Here is a 22239-nt window from a genome sequence, read left to right on the forward strand (position 1 = left end):
ATATTACATAATTCAGTAATTAATACTTCATTATTTAAAATTTCAAATATTTGGTCTAACGAAATTTTGAAATTATATTCAGCGCTGAACTTGTATTACTACTGGCATTACAAAATCTCTTTAAATTAGTTATATGCCATCTTGTGACGTTACATTTTGCAAGACAATGTAACAGCGTCGTATGTGGATTCAAAGTCCTTAATATAATTGATTAACGGTCTCAAACCTGTTTTCATTTAACACAGAAAGTTATGAAACTCCTCCCAGAATACAATATGCTATTCGCGGCCAGCAGCTTGAAGCATGTATAATCAGGGTGTTTCACATATTTAACAATACATATTTCATTCTTCGTATCGTTCCAGTAACAAATTAATATTTCATATAAAATGAACATTCGTGTAACAGCATATATGTATCAGCTCAGTGCCGAGATTCTGTAAATTAGAATGCAAACATGTAAAAGTTATCCGACAAATATCGGTATAACAAACAGTAGTTAACATGACTTTAAACAAATTTCATTGTCAGATATGTAACAATTTCTAATTTGACACGACTTATTCAATTTCATCTACGCTTTTTCTCCGTTAGCAAACAATCAAATAAGTATGCATTACTTTAAATCAAATTAATTTTATTAAAATAGTTTTGTCTTCAAATTTTACTAGTTGAAAAACAGAAACTCACAATAGTTTCAAACACATATAAGTAAACTTTCTTCTCTTTTTCTGATTATTTATACAATCACAAGTATTTTACATGACAATTGTGATTGTAGGAAGCTGTTGTCTTCAGTCATCGATGAAAAGTAACGGTCAACGGCGCAGTCTAAAGCGAACTCTTTGTATATCCAGGAAGTAGGTCTGGTTACATTTTCGAATTGTTTCATATATGTATCAAAACTTCACCTTATCAAGACTATCATATTGACGTTTTACCTAACATTGTCAAATTCATTTATCGAAGACGTCTATTACACATTTAAGAGGTCCAAACGGAAGAAAAAAGAAAATGAAATAAAGTAAAACAAAGCAACAACAAAAAAACAAAAAACAAAAGACGTAGAGCAAATGAAATAATCGCAAGTTGAGCGAGGTAGAAGATGTGTGTTGTCAATGTCTTACATATAATAGATGTCGTTTGTAAAACTAGCACGAGAACGATTAAGTTTCGAATCGGTTCAATCAAATCAATGACTGTGTATATGTACATATTTTAAAGTTTTGGTAAACGTTGCGGCAATAGCGAAAATGTAGGATAGTCATAATCTTATACATGAATCGTTTTCATATGAGAATTTACGATAATATTGCAAGGTGATTTTTTTTCTGTCATATGCTATGCGTGCCCGTCTTGTCTACTTGACCAGCAAATGATGCCATAATAACATAATTCAAAGACGAGAAAATGCGGTCTGTTCATCATTTGTACATAAAGGTTATATTTTGATAATTATTATTTTGATAATCAACTTCCAGCTTAAATAGATTAAGCTTACATGGTAGACTACCATGGATATGCTGTGCGGATTCATCTCCACTAGTTTACAAAATCCAACTTAAAAATCTTTCCTTTTGCGTGCTTTTGCACAGTTGAAAAGTTCCCAACATTATTTCGGGGAAAGGGAGATAACACCTAGCCTCGCTGTAAGGAGAGGGCATAGACTTGATATGATGTCTAGCTTGGTTTCGATGATGACTAGTGATTGCCTTCCTTTAAAACAGTTCGTTGTTATCGCTGTAATAGCGTTTGCATATGTTTGTCCGTTTTGTATATCGATAGCAAGAACCTGAAGAGAAACACGTTATTATCAAATAAATGCATTTATTGGATCTCTCTCTCTCTCTCTCTCTCTTTCTCTCTCTCTCTCTCTCTCTCTCTCTCTCTCTCTCTCTCTCTCTCTCTCTATATATATATATATATAATTAGACAAATGCATGTAGTACCAGGAGTTGCAAACAATGTAGATATACCTAACACTATGTCTTACCTTCACATGATGCAATATCATTTTGAAATGTTTGAAGAAGTACCAGTCTGTATGATTCTTCTCGAATGCAAGGTCTTTGTATTTTGTTTCTGCTTCGAAGCCAAAGGAATGAAATATCTTGTCAGGCGTGAACAAGACAGATGTTGGTGCTTGTAAACTAGTATCAGAGCTCCCCTCCCATGATTGCTTCGTCTACAAAGATATATATTTGTATTTTAGTATTTTTCGTTTCTTCCCTCACGGATTCTTGTCGACTCGAACACCATCTCCTCAATCCTAGAAATGATAATTCACCTTACTAATAATTTCTTTTGCACATCACTTCATATCTGACAAAATTGTTTCGGCGTATCATAGTTCTTTTTTCAGTAAGATATATATGCTTTATACTGTTGCACCCGTTTGTATGACTTCACAAAACATTCCTCCAGCATTATAATTGTTATGAGCGTTAGCTGTGAATCACAGTTAAAGGTCACCGGCCATACACCAACATTTTCCTATTTATATTAGATTTGCATTATACGATTAAACATAGTCATACTTGCACAAAAAGAACAAAACAATTATCAAGTGTAAAGAAAAAATAATAATTTAATTACTCTAAATAGAAGCATACAACACTGTTACTTCCCCTTAGTTACGATTTCCCACCTATAGAGAACGCTAACCGGAAATGACGTACATTTATCCTTTCAAGACGAAGTACATACTTCTTGTTGTCGAAAAAAAATAAAAATAAACTATGGATAGGGAACAATTAGATCAAAACTAATGAAAACTAATTTACTGTTCAGCCTTAATATGTATGCGAGCAGCAGAGAGACTGAGCCCACCAACTATTCCGTCCAACAGAACCTTCTATCGAGAACACTCTTGATAGAGGGTCTTATTTCACAAAATAAACCCTCTATTCAGAAAACTATGATAAATAAGCCTTCTCTGCTGACTAGAAGAGTTATTTCATGAAAAAAAACTAACTATAAAAATACTTCTTGACTCCGGGGTCTACTAGACGAAACACTTGGTGGCCTAGTCTCTCTGCTGCTCAAAATGCAAGCATTTTTAATCCTAAAGGGTTTCTGTTGTAAATTAAAAATTTAAGTTAACAATAATGGCCAACATTGGAGAAGCACATTCCGCTAGACTAGCTCGAGAGCGACTAGAAGCAATAAAAAAAATGTCTTCCTGTGCGAGACAGTGTAAGACAAAAATTACAAGCACGGCAGCAAGCACAAGTTGAATTTGCAACAGGTGCGGAAGAATTATTTAAACCCGTCACAACAGCCATTGAAAAGGCTGCGGGGGTCACTGAAAGAGCTTTATTGGGAGATGAAAAGGGTATTCTTCCAGTGTTAAAAGAAACCGCTGAGCAAACTGAAAAGATTGCAAGGAGAACCAAACAAACAAAAAAGATTTTACGAGAGCTTCCAACTGATATAGCTGCAGCTCAACCTCCACCCACCGTTGTAGTTCAACCTCCACCCACCGCTGAAGAAGGTACTGAAGTCGCCGAAGCTGCTGCGCCCAAAGCAGCAAAGAAAGAAATTGTTGAACAAACTGCAAAATTTGATCCGGGTTTTATTAAAGCCCTTAAAAACACACCAGAAGAAAAATTACCTGAAGTGATATTAGCTGGTTTATATAGCAAAGAAAAAGTTTTAAACAAGAAATATAAGTCCACGACTGGTGACAATTTTGTTAAATGGGCGTATCGTGTATACTACGACAAGAAAACGGTCAAATTTAACGATCCAAAATTTGCAAAACTTGTAAATGCAATGAAGAAACTTGACGAAAGTGGACAACAAATGCTTCCACCTCCCCCCTATTCACCGCCATTGGAGAAGCGTCCAGATGAAAAAGATGATGACATTCTCAAAGATCTTGGCTCATATGGAGCTACAGGTAGTGGTCTTGGTGGTCTCATTACTTGTCCTGATAATATCATCAATGATGTATCACGGCTATAAGTTCTCTTAGGAGGAAGGCGTGCCGGAAATAACTCTCCGGAAATAATTAATGAAGCGGCTGATATCTGTCAGCGATTATTTCAAGGCGGCATCATGGATACTCACATCTATCGAGAACTTATTGATGAACTCGTGGACAGCGACTGAAATGTCTTTGACATTTTCTAAGTCGTCGCGATTAGATAAATAACTAATTAAATAAAATGATCGTACACAATTCTCATCGTAGACCAGTCATGGTCAGGGTGGTAAATTCACGAGTACCTGTGTACAGGATGACTTATGGAAACGGATTAGGCGATGTTGTTCGGGGTTTATTTGCGAGGATTGCACCTAAAGCAATACCGATCGCAAAACAATTATCAATGAAAGCAATTGATGTTATTAAAGATAAAGCTACTGGCGCTATTGGTAGCGCTGCCGGTAAAGCTACTGGCGCTATTGGTAGCGCTGCCGGTAAAACATTCCTGGCAATCAAGGACAGACTAGCACGACTGATACGTAGAAAACCTCCGCCGGTAAAATTACCAGCCACCGCAGACATGCCAGCAAATGTTAGTAAAGTAATAAATGAAGCCGCAAATCAAAAACTAGCAGCGCTGATAAATCCTGAACAAATAAACACAAGTTTGATTGCGGGAAGTGGTCTTCGTTTTAGACGATAACTTCTATAATAAAATGTTTAAACGGGAATCCGACCGAGCATTCGACATAGACGAACCGGTTTTTAAAAATGAATCAGTGCGTGATTATCAGTATTATTCTTATGACGCACGAGAACCAAATAAACGAGGACGAATTTAACTTCAGGTTCAGGATACAAGTAGATATTTCCTGCCCGCTGAAGCATTTATTGAGGTAGAAGGTGAAATTATAAAAACCGATGACACAGAATACGGACCCAATGTTAAAATCGGTTTTGTCAATAACGGAATTATGGCCTTGTTTGATAGTGCTATCTACATGAATGATGGAAAAAATATTGAATCATTTCAAAAGGATGTCGATGTTGCTACAACAATAATTGGTCTAGCAAGATATTCTGATGATTATACAAGATCAGCTGGTCCATCAATGATGTTTGCCAAGGACACTTCTAATCATCCTAACAGTGATCAGTACGATATTAGACGACCAAGAAACTTTGCCGATAACGCTGACGCTGATGTGTGGCCGGTGGTTCGTGGTGCTAATGCAGAATTTAATTTAGGTTTCGCTGCACGTAGACAAATGCTAAAAGGTAATCGTAGAAATTTTTCATGTGCCATTCCGCTGTCGCATATCTTTGGATTTTGCAGAGATCTCAGAAAGGTGATTTTTGGAGCAAAACATACAGTCGTGCTTGTTAGAAAAGCCGACGACAATGATGCGCTATGGCGACCTCTAGGTGACGCTGGTAAGGTAAACATAACAAAACTATCACTGTGGATGCCGGTAATGACTCCTGCAATTACTGAAGAACAGCGATTGCTTTCTTTTATGGATCAAGGTGGTAAAGTGCTGCTATCGTGGCTTACAACAACCACAGATAGTATTCAAAGTAACATCAATGGTTTATTTACATGGCATATAGCATCACAGCAGGGGGTTGCCGCGCCGCGACATATTTTCATTGCTCTTCAGGATGCTGCACGGGTGGGTAATGAAACACGTTCGCATATGATATTTGATCAACTTGGTATCACTGACGTTTCTCTGAGAATAAACGGACATCAAGAACCATCTGAGAACATAATGCTAAATTTTGCTAACAACCATGTTGCACGTGCATATCAACGATTGACAAAATATCTAGCGCGTGATCTAAATATCGACACTGGTTTGCAAATATCACAATTGGATTTTATATCTCATTATCCAATCTATTACTTCTCGCTGGAGCATCTTGATTTAACCAGACAGTCTGTCGTTGATATTCACTTTCGGGCTACCGTGAATAGAGACGCAGGAGTTATAGCTAATTACAGAGCAATCGCGGTCATACTTTCCGATAATGCAATGCTGCTTGAAGGTGCTGGCGGACGAATGATACTCGTTGATGCACCAGTAGAAAATATGTAATATTTTTCGAAGATATGTAACAATTAGATCAATCTCGTATTAAATAAAATGTCATACAGTCATGTTAATGTCACTCTGACTCCTGGTCAGATTAAGAAATTGAAATCAAAGCAAGCATCAGCGTCAGGAACGTCAATAACACTTAAACATGAACAACTTAGTGGTGGTCAAAATAAGTTATCGGTTACTCAAACACAACTTAATCAAATTTCCAAGGCTAAATCGACAGGAAAAGGAATCAGACTTGATTTTAGTGCAGCAGCTGTCCATGATATGATTAAATCCGGTGGAATATTTCCGTTACTTGCAGCGATACCAGCATTGATTGCCACAGCAGCACCAGCAGTAGCAAAAGCTGCAGCGTTAGGCGCAGTTGGAACCGCAGCTGAAATGGCACTAAAGAAAGCAACTGGGGGAAAATATAAGAAACGAGGAGGAAATATACTCTTGCCATACCTGGCAATGAATCGTGCACTAATGGGTAAATTAAACCCAGGAAGCGATTTCTCAGCGGCTTTAGCTCCTGTGATACGACAAGTATTTTCCAAGCCTGAAGTATTGTCAGCATTGAAACGAACAGCTCCAACAGGATCAGGATATAGAAAAAAAAAACAGGCCGAGGTCTCAGACTTCCAGGAACTCCGCCATGATGGTACCCAAAAAGGTTTTGAAAACACAAGGTGTTTCTGTTTTACTTCCAGCGTCCAACTTTGATTTACTTGATGCCGCTAAACAATTGCGTATAAAACATTTCAGAGGTGTCTTTATGCGAGATCAATTACCAGCACGACCGAATAATCCAGAAACCGGAATTATTAATCTTGATAACAGTGATGGTCCAGGAACTCACTGGGTTGCTTACGCGATCGATCCACGTCTAATTATCTATTTTGATTCGTACGGGCTAGCACCGCCAGTTGAGTTTCTTCGATATACAAAAAACATCCCCCTGTCAAAGTCAGGGACAAAGTCAGGTAAGGTTTGGTATTCAACGTTACCAACACAAACACTAACCGATCCTCCGATATGTGGCCGTGAAGTATTAAATGTTCTTGATGCGATCTCGAAATCAAAGATTTCTCCTCACAAAGTCGTGCATGAATACACGTTGAAATCACAGATGTGATTTCCAAATTTAAACAATCCCATAACTAATAATGGTTGATATTTACGGAAGATCAAGCAGAACAAAGGAAGAAAAAAAAAGATATCGATTTATCAAAGTATGCGACCAAAGATGAAATTGATAATCTTTTAAATCTGACCGGGATAGACCCAGATGAGGTTGTAATTTTTCAAGATCGACATGGCAAGCTAAAAACCAGTAACATTAAGTGGAATGACATAATTCGCAGGGTTATTGGAGCTACCACGGACAACATCGTTGTATTCACTGACAGCGGCAGAATCAGAGATTCGCTGATATCAATCGCGGCGCTTCGAGATGATGCACGAAAAGCCGCAGGGGAACGTGTAGCGAAGACCGGTGATACAATGACAGGTGAACTCAGCATGAACGGTAACAAAATAACCGTTTTAAGAGATCCAACATCCCCGGAAGATGCCGCAAACAAACAATATGTTGACACCATTGACGATAAACTAACCACGTTGCGGGCAGAGTATGATGTTCACGTGGGCGCGTTTACAAGACTTCGAAGAAACTTCGCAAAAACTGATGAGGCCGTGGATAAGTTCTTTGGGACACCTCCAGTCATCGACATGAAACTTTCTGAAATCATACCAAATCTTACTAATAACGCCAACGATATCAATAAGATTAATACCCGGTTAGGTGTAGTCAGAACAGATAAAAGTTTTTCAGATCAAATCGCGTTGATAGCATTGACACGATCAAACAAACACAGCAAGATATCGTATCGGGAATTCCTGAGATCGATAGCAAAACCAGTTTGATTAAAGTCTCCACTGGAGTTACCCCCGGGCATATCACCAACATAGTATACACGGTATCATCGGGATTCGCAACATGGTCCCGACAAAATAATACTATCAAATATACAGCAACAGCCACTGGCGTGTATAGACTGTCTGTATTCAGTGCCGCTAAGTTTGAAATCTTCACAACATATCCCTGGAGACATTCCACCGATAAGTATTCCGGGGTTGTGACTATCATACTAAACAAGGAAACCGAAGAAACATTTATACTGGAAGCCGCAGACAAGAAATTAACCGCAACATCCTACTGGTGGTGTTTGGAATTTGTAGCTGAAACGCCTCAATTGGTTACCGCGTAAAATAATAAATGCAAAGTGTTTCGGCATCAACGACAACACTAAATGCTCAGCAATATAGGTATGATCAAGTACGCGAATGGCAGTCAGAGTTAAAAACCACTATTGACAATTGTGCAACAAAGTGTATTCGGTATCCGCGGTAGTTGCATCTACTGGGGTGCTATTATCAGCGCTGACACCAGTGACAACTGCAATCGCGATTACAATTACAGTTTCAGCATCAACGACAATTGCAGGAGTTGCTAATATAATTGCAAAAAAATATCCTCGTGTGCGCTAACAAAATTACACGAATATGAAAAGTTAAACAACGCGGCCACGAGCACCTACTCGAAATTGTCCTCGTTGATATCATCCAGCCTTGACGATACAACAATATCCGATTCCGAATTCACGTTGATGTCCAGCGCATACAACGATTACAAAAACACAAAGTACTTTGATTTGAAAACGATGAAGATAAATAATGACGGAATTACTTCAGCAGATAGCCGCAAACACAGCTCCGGCAAAAACATCAATGATAACAATATCTTCAACGCAACCAGAGTTTAATATTAATTTTCCAACTGCGATTTCAGTAAAAGCAATCGCGTTGGCACAATTACGAGTATATCACAGTTGGCCCAACATCAGGTCGAAATCATTTCACGGACAGTTGCCAGATAATTCATTTGTATTTTCGTATCAGAATAACCCCGACGGTACCCCCGACTGGAACGTTGTCACGTTACCAACAGGGTCTTATCAGATAGAAGAAATCAACAAAGAAATACAGCGTCAAATAAAGCGTATCACGGGAAAAGAAGCAAAAATATCAATAACCGCCCACGAGCCAACGTTGTCAACGATCATCGAAGTCGCTTCACCGGGTTACGCCGTAGACATTTATAATAGTTCAATCAGAACAGTATTAGGATGGCCTGAATCAAATCCCCCTGATACACCGATACCACCTGAACCTAAAAGTCTGATTATATCACTAACAAGGAGTCATATCATATATCAGGATACCTTAGCGAAGATGATAAAAGACGTCTTATCCCGGTAATAACGCTTTTTGATCAAGAACCACAATATTATTTTTACTCCGGAACAGGCAAAACCAACTGGATGGTAAGATACGATAAAACATTTGATTATTCGCTGGAAGATTTCACTGATCTATTTAATTATTATCGTGAATTGCACAATCAACGATTAAAGAATTTACGTTCGCATTTTCAATCACATATCAGCGATATAACCGGTTAACGTGATAATATCATCGATGAGATCAAAGTATTAAATAAAGTCGCGAGTTACATGGACATTTTGAACAACAGAGCAGTTACTGCTAAAGTCAAAGCGATCGAGTACCAAAAAAGAACAGTAAGGGATGCTTTAGAAAGTGAAGAAAGACGAAAGGCTATTTTTAAAGAAAAAGATCGTCCACATGGATTAGGATTACAAGAAGCTGTGGAAAGAAGAAAAGAAGAAGAAGATAAACTGCGTGATCTCCGAGAAATATTAGATAGACTTAAAATCAAAGAGGATAAACTTGCAAATTTTAAATTACCAGGATATATTTCTGCGGTCATCTTGAAAAAATTTGTTACTGATGTCATCGATGAATACTTCGATGACATACTTGAACAGCACAAGCGAATACTGCCATCGCCAACTATCCTCAGACGTGACAATTCCACAACGAGCGATGGCAGACATATTTCTCCGGGAATCGTAAATATCACTGATGTCGTCGCGGTCAATCTTGTGTGTGACGCAATCGATGGCAGTTACAACATAGACACAACAGTATCAAATCAAGCCCAGCAAGGGTTTATATTATATTCATTTACTCATGAAGAACCACCTGGGTTTTTGATTGTACAAGAGCCAATTAATCCAGTATTTCTGCAGTGTTTGAGTCCAACGCTGACAAGGATGAATTTTAAAGTCACTGACCAACAGGGTAGACTTTTGGACCTGAGAAATAAAACTATTAGTATTAATTTGCTGGTGAAATCCTGAAAAATCTTCGATTTTCAATTAATAATATCATATCATAATAATGTCCCAAAAATCTTCGACTTACAAGAAATGCAAAGCGTTTCCGAGAAATTCGAAGAATTACCAGAAGTATGATGATGATGATGAAAATGTCTCTGACATTAGCACCTGCAGTGAAAATGTCTCTGACAGTGAAACACAAAGTGTTTCTGGAAACGCTAGAGTTTCCGACGACAATGATTTTATTGTTAGTGAGAGTGAAACACAAAGTGTTTCCACTGACAGTGACGACAGTGATTTTATTGTTAGTGACGACGATGATGACTCTGTCATTAATGACTCCGTCATCACTATCAATGACAGCACTGTCACAATAAATTATATTAAATGATAAAAAAAATATAGCATGTATCAGCACGTGAAATGTTCCATATACGACAAACAAGCACTTGAAGAATATATCAAAAAATTATTCAGCGGATCGTCGTCGATTTCATCAATGATGAAATTAGGTGAAGTTAAAATAGTTATTGATAAATACGGCAATGATAATTTTTACTGACAGAATCGCAGTTGAAACAACTACAAGAGAATCATATCATAGCGATCACATGTTTTCCAGACCAAATCATGAATTATGCTCACTCGTGTATTTCACGGGATCATCTTAATAAGATACTGCAGTAGAAATGTCAAAGACATTTCCAGAAATTCTTTAGGATTTTTAATATTATATATATTTTTTTTAACACTGACAATTTCGCTGATTTTGATAGGGTATTTGCTAGTAGCAACCAGATAAAATGACAATTTCACTGATTTTGATAGGGTATTTGCTAGTAAAAACCAGTGAAACTGTCCAAGTTGCTAATTTTGATAGGGTATTTGCTAGTAAAAACCAGTGAAATCGGACAATTGCATAATTTTATTATATATATTTTTTTAACACTGACAATTTCGCTAATTTTCATAGGGTATTTGCTAGTAGCAACCAGAGAAATTGCCCAAGTTGCTAATTTTCATAGGGTATTTGCTAGTAAAAACCAGAGAAATTGTCCACGTTGCTAATCCTGATAGGGTATTTGCTAGTAAAAACCAACGAAATCGGACAACCGCATAATTTGGACAGTAAAAAAAAGTAATATTTTTTTTTACTTTCGATTTCACTTCCTTGATTTTATCAAGGTATTTGACTTCGTCAATGACGAAATCAAGGTGAGGTATTTACTTCCTCGTCAGTGACAAAGTCAGCGATGACTTCGTGAGCGGACATACAATGTTTCAATTTTCGGACGCGATTATTTATTATCTTTTTTGTTTCATACTCGGCTGCCAGTGCCAGCCTGATCTTTTCGATTGCACTAGACAGTGGAACAAATTCATTTATTTGTGCTTCTTCTACGCTGGCCAGAGATTTATACAAATTATTTTGAATCATGTTTATGAATCGATATTGAGCAGGAAGAATATAACGCCCTGCACATTTAGATTCATATAACGATTCAAAATCAGACAGAATTGTTTCAGGATTTAGTGATAAGTTAAATCCTTGTTTTTCTAATTTTTTAACAGCATCAATCACATTATTGATATTTTCGTGATTCATATTTATATATATTTTATATATTTAAAATAAAAAAAAACATCACATCTCCTTCTAGCTTATCATATGATAGGCTACCAAACTCAGGAGCGGAAACACGACCCCCAATGAGCTCCTAAACTGTCAAATAACAGTCTAGAGGGTGTGTTTGTGAACGACGAGACATTCCCCATTTGTGAACCCCTTAGCTTACCATTTGATATGCTAGCATGGTTCATGTAAGGACAACACATAACATGTAGCATTTACATCTGTAAAGCTTCTAATACACAGTAGTATAACTTAATTCTAACTTATCTTAAGACGGCACAAACACATAGTATTTACAATATTTACAGTAGAAGCATATTTACAGCAAGTTGTATTTACAGTAGAAGCATATTTACAGCAGTTGTATTTACAGCAGAAGCATATTTACAGCAGTTGTATTTACAATATTTACAATAGGGACGGTACAAAAATATAGACAACACAGACAGATGCGGGGTTATACTCTACGTCCAACAAAGTTGCACCCCCACCCCCAAAATCAATCCCGTTGGGTGGTAAAAGACCACCCCTGAACGGGGCGATAACGGAGAAAGTTGTGCAACTTCGTTGGGTTTCGAAAACCCCATATATTATTCGGACGATATTGTATATAAACCGACTGATACCTGGGAGTTCAGAAATAGCTCAGCGTGATTTTAAAACATTTTTTCTTAAATATGATCGTGTGAACAGTACGGATGTACCATAAACCCGAACAAGTGTAATAAAGTAGTGATATTGTCTGTAAAAAAAAAAGATAAATACGCGTTTATTCCTGACAAAGTCAGGAACAAAATCATTCTTGACGCTGTCACCTTGATAAAATCAAGGGTGATAAAATGAAGGGAAGTTATTTACTTCCTTGTGCAGAAAACCGTCTGCTGTTACCTGTAAAGTGTTATAGCGCGCTGTCATCCTTGACGCTGTCAAGGTGACAAAGGGGAAATAATTGTATCATTGACTTCAAAAATCCTTCGGATTTTCACACAGTCACTGCAGAGTTATCTCCGTTTGGAAAACCCTCTGATTATAGTAAGTTACCTAACAATAATGAAAAACAATTTTCTGCTTATGATGTTTTTGACAACGCGGATTTATATATTTTTTCTGCGACTCTTCGTACTGAAGCCCTACAAATACCAAAATGCTTGCCAGCTGCATATGTCGATTGAAATATTATTTCTTCATTTGTATTTAAATTTATGGAAACAACCTTCTTGGCTCTTTTATTGTTACAGCCAGTATTACCAGCCCTACAATTTTCGCTCTGCGTCACAGCTCTCAGATTGGATAAATTATTATCAAGTTTCTGTCCATCAATGTGATCAATTACAAGACCGTCTTTGATCTCTCCAAAGAAACACTCAAACACGACCCTGTGATTATAATATTTTTTACCTCCAGCATTAAATCGAAGATAACCAGTATCATTAACAGCACCAACTGGGTTTTTCAATCTACAGTGTCTCACTATTCCCTCACGTGATGCGTCATAATTTTTAACGGTTGGATGTCGGACAAATTCTTGATTCATTTATAAATTCATGTATTTGTCTAATTTATAGTTTGTCTGAAAACTTAGTTATATAATCACTCTCGGATTTCAGCGCATCTCCATTATTTATTTTTTTATTGTAATATCGCTTGAGTTCACGGTATCGTTTCCCCCCGCATCCCGCACATAATTGTGTTTTACCCCTGACGCCAATGCCACATCGCAGGCATGGGATAGGTCCTGTGCTTCCTCGTTTGATGCTTTGTATATGTTCACCGCAGAATTCCTTCCTGCAAGGCTTATTACAGACTGTTACAGATCCAACTTTTAACCACTTGCAGTTATTCATTGTATATATAATATTTCTTATTTAAATATTTGTCTTAAATATAATATGAAGGGTTTATTTGGCGCTGGGAGATTCGATCTTGACAGGCTAAACAGAGACTCACGACGGCGGAATCTAACTGATCTATTTAATATTATCAGGGAGGGTAAAAAAGAATTCCTCGACGACGGCGCTTCTCATGTATGGTCGTCATTTAAAATTATCCGCGATATTGACGAAATCATCGATGACAGCATCGTTGTTGACGAAGTCATCGATGCTACAATGACTGATGCCCGAGCAAAAACAATTATTGATTATCTATTTGATATTCATCAAAGCGATGAACACAGTAAGAAATTTTTTTCAGAATAAAATTTATTGTGCAAACAGATTCCGATACGTGGATTATCCGTGACAAGCTCGACCCTGTTCTTGCTAACGGAAAGACCATTCTGTTAAGTAAAGATTCCAAACCAGGAATGCTGACCGCAATTGATAAACCATATTACGCTCGAGCGTATCCTGTAACCGCAGTCGTTTATGGAATCTATCTGGTAAAAAGCCCAAAAATTGATAAACTCACCCCGATGAAAATGACTTCGTCGTTGACGACTTCGTCGTTGGCGTTAAATTGAGTAGCCGAGCGAGTAATGGAACATTTTAAAAACGCAAAACGAGGAAACGGTTTAACCGATCTACGACGTGAAAAAATAACAGCATGGGCTGAGCAAGTCAAGGATACTGGAGAAACAATAAATGATGTTGCTGTGCTATCAAGTAAATTAAAATTTTCAATAACAGTAAAAACACTAACCGGGTAAATATTATATAGTTCGAAGCATTATAAAAAGTCAGGATCACCGATTGAAATTATTGATCATAACTCTCATGCCTGGACTGATGCAGTTACAATATTTCCACGAGATCGTGTTGTCAAACTTTATTCCGGAAATATATTTGATGCTATTTACACGCTGAGTAAAACCGACCCTGTGTCAGTGTGGTCATTTAGGAGTTCCGAAGATTTCGAGTATGATCAATTTGTAAAACCCAACGGGGAATTATACCGGACAGAATCGTTGCAACAACAAATGAAAAAACTCGCAGATAAATATGTGAAAAACGCAAGCGTTTCTGAAGACATTGATCAGTTATTGGTTAATTGTTTTACAGTTCCAAGTGTTGCCGCTCACGCCGCCAGAGAAAGAAATTCGTGGAGACCAACCCGAAGTCAGTTTCTTTCGGATATACAATTGAGTTGTGTCGAGTATGGGCATGGCGGGTTGTGGAATACCCGGCATGACTACCGAGATATGATTTCCGTGGATATGATTGCTTGCTATCCAGGAAGCTTTCTCGGGAACGGCGAGTGCAGCGAATACTTTAAGCGATTTGGACATCCCACGAACTCGATGACACGAGTTGCTATAAACGGCGTTTTACCCGATTTTGACCTGACAGGATTTGCTCGTGTGACTTCGTTTGAATTTGCTAAAGGGCTTCATCCGTGCTGTTATGTTTGGTTTGGCAGACACTTCTCAGAGAAACGCTGGGTACCAATAGTATTATTGCGATATATGCTTGACAGCCGAATACTGGTATCGTTGACTGTCAGTGAAGCAATCATATCATATCGACCGCAGACCTCAGTTTGGTTACCAACACCGGAGCGTGTCAGTGTAGATGAAGTTATTAGCGAGTATGCACGAGAGAGTCCAAATACCCCGATGGATGTCATTATTAAAGAAGCTCCTAAAGTTCTTAAGATCAAACTCAGCAATAGTGAAAAAGCAGCAAAAGATCTTGGACGAAGAATAATCGGTAAATTTACTCAAGGTGCAGCATTTGATCATAAAATGCATCACTCGCGACTGATTATCGATGATGCTGAATTGGATTTTATAATTGCTGACGCTGTTGCGCGAAATATATTTTGTAATCGGGAGGATGTGTTCTTGTCCGACGGAAGAAAGTTGGGCACAGTTGTAAGTTATATCGACGGAGAATCGCCTCAGTACACACATTTAAGATCTTCAATGCTGGGTTATGTTTCTATACATTTGCTATCAATGATAAATCGATTTCCTGACACCGCAGTTAGAGTTGCAACGGATTCATTTTATATCAATAAAAAATATTCAGAATTATTTGCTCGTTTTACAAGCACTGATGAATCATGGAGTTCGTGGAGAATAAAAGCGGAGATGTTACACGAATATTGTGAATCCGCTGGTGTTGCAATTAAGGATGATTATTGTAAATCAGAAATGTCAGAAATGTCGAACGCACCATCTGTATATGATCCAATCACTAGACACAAAACCGTTTATTTAAACGGGCCGGGCGGGTCTGGTAAAACAACTCGAGCGATTGAATTATTTGGAAAATCGGATATGATTGTGCTAACACCTACACACAGGCTTGCCAGAGAGATGAAACAGCGAGGAGTCAATGCTTGTACTTATCACAGCTTTTCAAATACAGCGGCGGTGTGTGGACGTCAGATCGAATGGGAACAAAATATATTCCCGAGAAAATAATTTGGGATGAGATATGTACGGTGCCGCTGGAAACGTTAAAAACATTTCTTGATTGGCTGCTAACGAAAAATACTGCAGTGATTATGTGCGGCGATCACGGTCAACCACCTCCGTTTGTCGGCGCATCTCCACATGATTGGTTAAAAGATTTTGTTGATTATTACGAAGAAGTGTCTGATGATCATAGAGCACTTGATGCAACGTTGAAAGAATTTAAAACATTAATCAGATTACAACCAAATAAAATTCAATGTGAAATTATGCGCGAGATGATTCCTGAAACTTCAATGAGCGACTTTTGGAGCTCGTGGAAACCAGATGATTTGATAGTAGCAAGTAGAAAGATAGTTAGAGACACACTTCAACAACAATTATTTCAATTACAACAAGAAAAGTTTCCAATGCTGCCAGTGCCGTTATGTTATAGACCAGCTGATACGCGGTTACAAAATATAGATGTTGATATTCCAGGGAAAACAGAGAAACAGAATTTGGTACTGAATGATATTGTGTTAGTTGATATTAATGCTGTCAAAGATGCACTAAAAATGAATAAATCCCCGTGGACGCTAGGATACGCAATGACATTTCATTCATCTCAAGGACTAACTATCAGTGATACAACTGTCTGGATCGTTGATGATCGAATCGAATGGTCAAACTTAGTCTACCTAGCGGTGTCCAGAGTCAGAAGAATATCTCAACTGCGAAGAATTGTATTGGATGAATCAAACGCTGATAAAATTAATAATGAAAACAACAGCATCACCGATGATGATGTAATAAGAAAAAAACTCTCTGGTTACAAACAGAGTGACAAAAAAAAATAATCGCGACTTTGATCTTGATGTTGAATTTATTATTGAGTTAAAACAACAGCAGAATAATCACTGCGCGAGTTGTAATTGTATAATGCTATGGCAGTATTCGAATAAAAATTCAAGACAATTTACCGTAGACAGAAAAGATAACAATCGCGGTCATACACGTGATAATATCATGTTGACCTGTCTTGAGTGTAATCGACGTCGGGGTGCTAGTTAAGTGATCGAAATCACTGAAGTGATTTTGGCGGTAATTGCCTATCCTCGGGAATTACCTGTAATTGCTCACGTGTGAATCCGCGTTGAGGAGCAGTTGAATCCAACCTGTAGATTGCTGGTCTACCAGTGGATCTTGTCATGGTGGTTATCTTGTGTGTGGTAACACTCCAGATAGGATCAGTCGCTCTTCGTTTACCACCTTCAAGTTCACCTGGTTCATATAAATATCTAACTGTAACATGACCCAGTATCGGCTGCGCTGAAGAATCACGTCGTACGGGTATATGTTTTTTTGTGATCGCGATGGCAGGTTTCATGTTGGTTGTTCGTGTGATCTCGCTATTTAGTGCAGCTATCACGCTTGGTAATCTTGCAACCCATTAGCGCGATCTCGTATCCTGAATAAATTCCTTCGCGTATTGATATTCAAATAACCGCTCAGCAAGTGTTCGATTGAATCGCTCAACAATTGCCTGATCACGGTGAATTTCAGTATGTCCTCGTCTGATGGTGAGGTTATGTTGCTTCATCAACGATGATACTGCACCCTGAAATTCTTTGCCAGGACCAACTTGTAATAGATTTGGCCATCGCAGACCACGTTGATAAATTCGTTTAAACGCAGAAGCAACCTCAGATGCTGTTTTAGTCGTTAACGGTTCAGCATCTTTGTATCTACTTGCAACATCAACTACATTTAACGCGTACTTGTATGTACGTCTTCGGATAGTATCATGTGGCAGAAATAATATATCAGCCTGATGAACCTCATTTGGCACACTAACATCAAAATATGCAAAGTGAATTTGTTTAGGGCGCGGTAGATAAATTTGCCATATTGCCTGTCGGGATAACCAATTTTTAGCAGTAACTTTTGTAACTTTTGCTGCTTCAGCGAGTTTACTAATTGCTGCGCTACCTCTCCAATATCCGCTTGGGGAATAATAAATCGACTCCATTATATACCAGCACCTAGCGCTAATTTACCTTTCATCGCAGATTTTATTAACCAGGATGCTAACTTTTCTTTGAAAGATTTATCAGGGATGGCATTTAACGCGTGAATTAATTTCACATCCGCGAGATGGCGCTGTTGCAAATCCTTGCTTCGGTAAGCTACATCATGAGCATGACACGCCTTATCAATAGCATTTATCGGATACTCACCTGGATTGGGCTGATCCTGAGCATCAAGTCTGATATCAAGTCGGATTCCAGGACCACAGTAATTATATCCTGGAAGATGTTTTTCTCCTGGGTATTTAGCCCACGGTGTTCCTGGTAACTTGGCTAACTTGGCTGCGATATCACCTCCCTTTCTTTTTAATAAATCTAAACTTTTTTATACCGCATCGTTCACACTTGCCTGTAAGCGCTTGTCGATTATTTTTTGTTGTAATTGTTGTCATATCCGCAGTTGGGGTATGTGCTCGGCATTCACACAATATAAATTCATATTTATTTTATGATATATCTAATGGAGATCACTGACTTTTCTGCGTCAAAGCGACGAGAGCCAATTAAACATAACTCAGTGCTACCAAATTCAATTCGAATGATTATTATAGGTCCATCTGGGTCGGGTAAGACACAGTTGTTATTTAATTTAATAATGAAGTGGATGAAGTGGGATAAATTATATTTGATAGCACCATCAGTGGACGATCAGCGATGTTATCAGGTATTAAATGATTTTAACGAAAGTGCAAAATCGATAAGTGAAGAAGATGTTATTGATTTTATAACTGATATTGATGAAGCACCGAGTATCGATGATATTGATGGGAGTATTAATAATTTAGTCGTGTACGATGATATCATGTTGGACAAACATTCAAACCCTACCAGGATATTTTCACGCGGCAGGCATAAAAACGTTGATGTGATTTATGTAACTCAACGGTATACACAAATACCAAAAGTGATCAGAGATAACTGAACGTTCTCGCGGTATTTAACGGCGTTGACGCACACACGCTACAAAATATTCATCGAACTTGGTGCAGCGGTGACATGGACATAAATAAATTCAGAAATTTCTTTAGTCGTGCTCAGGCAAAACCATACGGATTTGTAACGATAAATTTACATGATCCTCGGACACGGTATCGAGTTGGGTTAGATACAGTTTTTAGTTAGAAATCCTGAAGGATTAAAAATATTTACATTTTGAGCAGCAGAGAGACTAGGCCACCAAGTGTTTCGTCTAGTAGACCCCGGAGTCAAGAAGTATTTTTATAGTTAGTTATTTTTCGTGAAATAACTCTTCTAGTCAGCAGAGAAGGCTTATTTATCATAGTTTTCTGAATAGAGGGTTTATTTTCTGAAATAAGAGCCTCTATCAAGAGTGTCCTCGATAGAAGGTTCTGTTGGACGGAATAGTTGGTGGGCTCAGTCTCTCTGCTGCTATGCGTGCATGACGCACTAGATTGTGTCGCTTTCAAAACTGTTCCATTGTTTCTATTTATTAAAAACATTCCCGTTAAAACAGGTAGAAAGAATCAATGCTGGCTTTCGTGTGTCGCAGACTTTATAAAAAAGATGAAACAAATAGGCACACTTAAGGAATCCAAAGGAATCAAACTTGACTTCCTTTTGTCGGCCGACTTCAGAAGAACAAATCGGCACACTAAAAAGATACCAATGTCAGGTTTCCGGGGTTGGTTTGCATTGTAATGAGATAACCTATGTATCTGATAAACTGTTGGTAAGTTTAAACAATGAGTTTATTGATCACTGGCAGTTGTGTTTATCCCCTGGTTTCTATTTGTTTGCCATATGTAATCAAAATTGATGTTTGCATGGCAAATAGTATACACAATAATAACTTGCTTTAATAATACTTTTGTAACCAATGCTAGCAAAATAAGTTCATTTGCACTCACATTGAATGTATTTTAAAAATAATGTTCTTTTTATAATTCATTTGCGAGATAATGACTTATAGTTAACCAGGATACAATACAATCTGGGTCAGTTTGCAATAAGCAACTTATCATGCACAAATGGCAGGTGCCTTCAAGCAATCGGGTGATACTTTCGTCTCATTTGCGATTTTGTTATTTGACATAAGCGATATACACTATACAAAGGATGCATACGCAAGCCGGCATCCACTACATATACGGAGTTCGTGGATATATTTTTAAAAAAAAACAATTTTCGCATGATGGAAAAAGAAGGAATATGTGATAACAATGTAAGGTTAATTTCTTTGATTTTATTTTCAAACAAGTGTATGTTAATCAATTTATTTTGTACCGTGAGTGTGTGTGTGGGGGGGGGTGCACAAATTAAACACAACATTATTTCGTTTCTAATTTGTACGGAATAATGGAGCAAATATGATTGACGATATTCACCAGTAATGACAAGCTTTCAGTTTACGCGCGCGCACACTAAGACAATTTGAAAAATAAAAACAAATAATAAAATTAGCTGGCAAGAGCTTCATATTCAGCAACTAAATGCTGACAAAATGCTCAACATTAGTCTCTATCTCTCTCTCTCTCTCTCTCTCTCTCTCTCTCTCTCTCTCGTGTGTAATCTAGTATGTATTGTATGCAGCTAGGTTACAACGTGAAGCCTAAAGTTAAGTATATTTGTTATAATTATCTCATGTACACTACCCTTAACAGAATGTATACGTATTCTGTAGAATATTATCTGTTACGTATTTTTGTTTTATAAATGATTATTGATAATTTGACCGGAAGACTAAAATTGATAATGTCGTTGTGCAGATGCATATATATTTTAGCATAAAAAATGTATATCATATTTTAATTAGAACAAGCAAGATATGTCAGTTTGTATTTTCTCTCATAAATATGTACGTAACGAAGTATGATTATTTTCTTTGAAACATAATCAAAAAAATTTGCTTAAATTTAGTTTTATTTTTCCTAAAACCTATCTTACATAGCATCTACTTTTTGTTGAAGAAAAAGAACGTACAAACTATAGTTAAGTTTGGCCGAACTGCACTTCGAGTTGGGCCGAATTGTCTTTGGGCCAAATTCACTATAATCCGGCATAAATGGACAACTTTCCCATCCCTCCCCTATTCGATCCCACATATTAAATCCACTTTTTTCAGGTAAACATGGATTTTCGGAAAAAGAAAGAACGCTTTTTCCCATCATCACTCTTTTGGTTACCTCCGTATGCAACACAGTGCAAAATATTTGCTGTACACAAGCAGGAGTGTACACTATATCACATAGACATTTACGTGGGGAAATTAAGCACTTGAATGGCTAGGTTGAATAGAAGAGATAAATGTACGTCATATCCGGTTTTGGCACGCGGAAACTACCGATTGTGTACGGAGATTGCCGAATACATTTTTTTTTTTCATTTTATAAAGCGGAGTTTTAAGTCTAATTAAACATTTTTACGGTGTGCATACATAACCAATGTGTTTTGTTTATAACTATAATAATATCACACGTTTGTACAATATAAGTGGCCAGTGGATTTTAAAGAACTTGCGTTTTAATGAGCCAAGTGCAAGAATATATTCAACATCGCCAATTGGACCAAATTAGGTTTGCAAAACTTTACGACAGGTAATAATATCATAGGATAAGGAAGTTCCAAAGATTGCCGTTAGAGAGAATGTTAAGCACCCACGTGATAATTTCTTTTGATCAGATTAATTTGTGTTGACTGTTTATGTTGCATAGGTCTTAAGTTAATTGGTTTAGATGGTCCGTTCAAAATATCTATATCAGTAGTGCATAATGAAGATTTTGCAGCGAATTAGAAGATCTGTAAATATTATTTTCTTTTTGTTCTCTAATGTTCAGAACAGTTCTCAGAATAATTCGGACAATAGACATTTACGCAGCAGTTCCACAGAATCCATTAATAATCAGCAGGTTACAGTAGGAAATTCTAAATCTTTGTCACCCT

The 22239-nt window shown here is 37.5% G+C and overlaps 1 pseudogene across 1 annotated transcript in view; it reads right to left on the reverse strand.

Moving 5' to 3' along the window:
• LOC149781134 (heat shock 70 kDa protein 12A-like) overlaps positions 1 to 22239 on the reverse strand; it is a 61446-nt pseudogene that overhangs the window by 33207 nt on the left and 6000 nt on the right. Inside the window, exon 3 of the transcript XR_016414488.1 lies at positions 1994 to 2185. The product of XR_016414488.1 is annotated as a heat shock 70 kDa protein 12A-like (transcript). The remainder of the gene's footprint in view (positions 1 to 1993; positions 2186 to 22239) is intronic.

Source organism: Sinohyriopsis cumingii, chromosome 15 (genome assembly GCF_028554795.1).
Source record: "Sinohyriopsis cumingii isolate HCF-2022 chromosome 15, ASM2855479v2, whole genome shotgun sequence".
NCBI classification, from domain to species: domain Eukaryota; kingdom Metazoa; phylum Mollusca; class Bivalvia; order Unionida; family Unionidae; genus Sinohyriopsis; species Sinohyriopsis cumingii.